The 5,034-nt window shown below is 34.8% G+C and overlaps 1 pseudogene; it reads right to left on the reverse strand.

Moving 5' to 3' along the window:
* Nucleotides 1-1,742: 1,742 nt before the first annotated feature.
* On the reverse strand, nucleotides 1,743-4,758 carry LOC136525836 (uncharacterized; annotated as a pseudogene).
* Between the last annotated feature and the right edge of the window lie 276 nt (nucleotides 4,759-5,034).

The raw sequence follows: 5,034 nt of genomic DNA on the forward strand, positions 1-5,034 counted from the left end.
TCCAAAATTTCACATGGAACAATCTATGTTCTCAATTGTCTATACGAAAAGTTTTGAAGTCAAACCTCAATTCCACAGTCACTTTGACTTTAAATCTTATTGAATCCTTCTCAACGCTACGATTCATCTTCGGAGATGCTTCGGTTTGTAAGCGTTGTACGAGAGAAATTATGCAAAACCTTCTCAATTTTTTACCACAGTCTCCACGTATAATATCATCACATCATGACAAATCTCATGATTTTTAGACTTTGTTTGCTTTTTTGGAATTTAAAACCATTTGGCCACACGTTCGTGGTCGTGTTTCCTAAACAAGATGTTTGGAATTTCTTTTTATTTCCTAGGTTAGGCCTCACACTGGACTCAATAACATGAATATCATTTTCTACTCATTTTATTCTATTATTTGAATCACTTGCAGTTCAAATTTGACTTATACCAAAAAATTCCTAGAAATACAATAAATTAATTAAATATAGCAAACAGATGCAGAAGTATACCAAATTTTAACATGGAGTACCAAATATTGTATGTGGGGAGTAGAAAAAGTTTCAAGGTTAGAAGAGAAAAAAATAAAATTATTTGCCAAGTGCTAAGTAATTACACTCAGCAAACATGTTTCTTTACCGAGTGCCAAATAATTATACTCAGCAAATATATTTCTTTATCGAGTGCCTGCCTTTACTGAGTGTTTTTTGCTCTTTTGCCGAGTGTATTTGTTTGCTGAGTGTTTCCACTAATGGACACTCGGCAAACGTAGTAAAGGACGACACATGGACTGACGAATGTCCACGCACCACAAGGGCAAAGGGTGTTTGTGGCAAAAGTTTTCATGACAAAAGCTTATTTTTTTGCAACAAACCAGCCTTTGTGGTGAATTTTTAAATCGCCACTAGTCACCACAAATACTCGTCTCACAGATACTCTAGTGTTGAATTTTTGTTCCCCATAAATAACCATACTCATTAGTGACACATTGTACTACCACTAGTAACATGACCATTTGTGGCTCATTTGTTGTCACAAAAACATATGCATTAGTGGCAAAAATGATGCCACTCATAATGTTTTTAGTGGTGATAATAGTTGCCACAACTATACAAAATCTATGGCAATATAATTGTCACAATTACCATTGTAAAAGTTACAAATTTTGTGGTCACTAAAGACTACATATTAGTGACAGAAGTTTCGCCATTACTTGAGTTTGTCATGTTGATGCTTGTTCTCACTATTAAATTATAATTATGTCTAATTATGTACCACAATATGTATGGGAAAAAGTGGTAACTTGTTAACACATATACTTTTCATTTATGATGCAAACTAATCCTCACATGTAAACTACGGTGACAAACCTTTGTCATAAAAAATTATCTTTTTGTGAGAACTAACATGACAAAATGTATTAATAGTTTCATCACAAAAAAGCATAGGATTTGTAGGAAAATATTAGTCAGAACAAGTTTTGTCACAAGATAAGTTTCAATTGTGTGAAACACATTAGATGTTGTGGCGACCAAGTTATCATTATTATCCTTGTTGTAGTGACAAAAATAGCTCAACAAATGTACACTATAGCAATATGATTATTTCAAATCTGCATCAATAATATTTATTTCAATAATTCAAATTTGGCATTCAAGCATTACATAAAACTAAGAACACTCAAACCTCAAAATAACTCTCTTGATACTATTTTTAAAGTCTCACAATAATTATTCAACTAAAGTATTTAAACTCTAAGATTTTGGAGGCTATGAGGCACCAATGCGTGCAATTAATTCAGTAATTTGATGATCAAGTTGTTCTCTCACTAGGCGAGCAACTTCTCCACTCTGTGCTTGACGTAAAGAACTCAGCTCATCACGTTGGGATTGCTGCTCTTTTTGCAGTTGTGCATTTGTTTCGACCACCGTAGAAACTTGGCTTTCCAAACCTTATGCTCATTGCTCAGCAGCATCAGCACGTTGCTCAGCAGCATCTGCACGTGCTTGAGCTATAGCTTCACGCTGCTCAAAAGCCTCAATTTGCACCTATAATCTAATTCTTTCCTCAGCTAATCGGTTTATAGCACGAATGCCAACACCACGTGAATGGTTTGGCTTTCAACCAAGAAGTAGTGCGAAGTGCTCCACTATTGGCATGGGTGTAGAAGAAATCTTTTCTTGATGTATCCCAACAGCTTCATTTAGTTTGGTTTACAAAGCATGAAAAACAAACTAATTAAGAACTCATATATTATACAACAGGCAAAAGCGTTCATATAATGAATCATAAGTATGAGCACAAATTAGCTATAGGATAGTGTAACATCCAAATGTTCTTAGAGTTGCTACTATTTAAAAAATATGTAAACATGTTTTGTAATAATTGAAAATTACAGAAAAATTAATTAATATATGAAATTTACAAATAACTGAATAAAATGATATTGTTCATGATTAGAGATATTGCAAAAATTTTGTAGTGCCTAGACTTTTCAACTCATTAAATGAACAATACAGAGACTACATTGTAGAGATAATAACCATGAAAGAGTCATACATAATTCTACTACCATACTTTTTCATATAAAAAACACACCACTTCCACCTAATCCTAGTTCAAAAGGTAGGATACAGATTGACAAATGTGAAACCTAAAGATGCCATTAGAAAGGGAAGTAATATGGTCATACCATTATTTCTTCACCCGTTGGAATGGACCATGTCCCATCAGCCTTTTGATATGTAGCCCTCCAAATTTGCATAGCAGTAGGCCATTCACTAGTTTCTGGGTCTCGCTGCATTGGAATAACAAAAGCATATATTCACTAATTCATAACGATGTGTAATAGAAAAAAAAATCTGCCTAGTAACTATTTTTCTCACCAGATCATAAGCGATTTAAGCAATTGATCTAGTTCCTACTTTTGACCCCATCTCTTGCTTTCCTCTATTGATAGAGTTTTGGTTGCTCCTTTTCTAGTTTACAAATTGCATAAATGTATCATTAACAATTATGCAGCACTGTAATTTAGGACATGAGTTGTATGTACCTAAAAATCATCATCCGTGCTCAAATTCCTTATCAACCATTGCCAACCTTCTAGTGAGACATGTTGTGGCCTTGGCTTGTTGTTTCGATAAGTTTGAAGTAGACAGTAACGCCGATTATTATATTGACTCTCTACTTGTCTTATGGCACAATCTTTATCTTCTTTTGAAAGCTTAAGAAACTTTTGTTGTACAGCAAAGATGTATTGTAATAACCAGCCACTAAATGCAATGATAACCTATGCATGCCAAATATATTCATTTCATACGAAAAGTAGGTCTCCTTTAGTTTTCTCTATACAGATGTAGTAGTACTAGGATGAAACTTATCCTTGTCCCTCCACTTCTTCACTTGGAGTGGTATAGTTCTTACAAGAACTATTATCTCACTTTTAAATAAACTAGTATGTTCTCCACACACTTTTGCAAATTCTTTAGGGAACTTTATATCAATATGCTTTCCTTTTGCTCTTCTCTTGCAAAGTTAATTGTTAATTGTAAGTTTTCTTCCACTCTTAGCAAGGCCTAGTTAATTTAGGGAAAAGAACAAGGGTAATTAAATGTAATGTTTTTACTCTATAGTGTCAAGAATCAAATTTTAGATTAGTATAATAGGTTGTGACATGCTAAATGTAGCACTTGTTATTATGTTGTATAAAGAAATAAATGTGTATCAACATAACAGTACCTAGCTAAATCAGTGAAATAAACAAGGGTGTAAAGAAGCAGGTTTTAGATTAGCAAACACCTTCAGTGTTGTGTGTTGCGGCATTTATTTGATTATTTTCATCCATTGCCACGTCTGAATCAAATTAATCATGTTCATTGTTAGTTCAAAAGCCATGTGAACGTAACCTAGTTGTTATTTCACCTATAGAAACAAAAATAGGCATTTTGTAAATTTTACATAACTAAATACAACAGAAATGGCTATCTTTTATTGTACCATCAGCACACGAAGTAATGCAAGTGAACATAGTTGCAAGTAATATAACTTGGATTTTTGACATCGGCATGAACACGAACCCCATGTGTTTGTTCATAGTAGCTCTCGTTCAGATCTATGAACAAGTAATGGTGCATTCAATTAAACAAGAAGACACAAACTTGCATGTTCTCATGGAGATTATTAATGGAATCGCTATCAGTACTAATAAGTAGAGTTGCTGATAACTAGAAGACACAACATATGAACTTAACAAAAGATCATGTAAGTTTTCTTATACACTAGATGCAATATAGAAACATTATATTACAAACTAGGCTACAAAAAATTGTAGCTTTCCTAATTTTCTTTGATGCAACATGCTACAATACATCAAAATTTTTACACAAAGAAATATTTGGTGGTGCTGAATGTATAAAACAAACCTATACCAGAGGTCAATTGGTCCCTTGGATCTTTGGATAAAATAGAGGCAAGCTCATCAAATTATGTATCCATTTTAGCAATTGTTCATTGAGGCACCTGTGAAGGCACCCGTGGAGCCATTTTCCCAGCGAAATAGCAATGGAATTGATGGAGAAACATAGCCATCAAATTAATGGATATTTTACCAAAAGAAACAATCTGATGAAAAAAATAATTTGAGACATACAAAGGTGGAAACAATCTGTCAAAAAATAATTTGAGAAATATAAAGTTGGACTGGGCTAGAGGCATGGGTGTTGTAGGTTGGTGTCCAGTACAAATATTGTACGGATGTGCTGCATATTCATAGATCAAAATCAAGATATCAGTATGGAATTAGAGGTATCGAATCTTCTTGTGGTGTAGAGATGGTGGAGGTGGCGATGATGGTAGTTGTGCAAGCCATAGTGGCGGTGGCCGTGGCGATGGCGGCACTGGCCGTGGGCACGACGGCCGTGGTGGCGGCAACAGTGGCCACGACAAACTGGATTGGAGGCCGCAACGACGGATCAACACGATGGTGGATTTTCTGCATCAGCATCATGGATCCGTGGGGTAGCTAGCCACCGGAGGCATCTAGGCGTG

The sequence above is a fragment of the Miscanthus floridulus genome, chromosome 19 (genome assembly GCF_019320115.1).
Source record: "Miscanthus floridulus cultivar M001 chromosome 19, ASM1932011v1, whole genome shotgun sequence".
NCBI lineage: Eukaryota > Viridiplantae > Streptophyta > Magnoliopsida > Poales > Poaceae > Miscanthus > Miscanthus floridulus.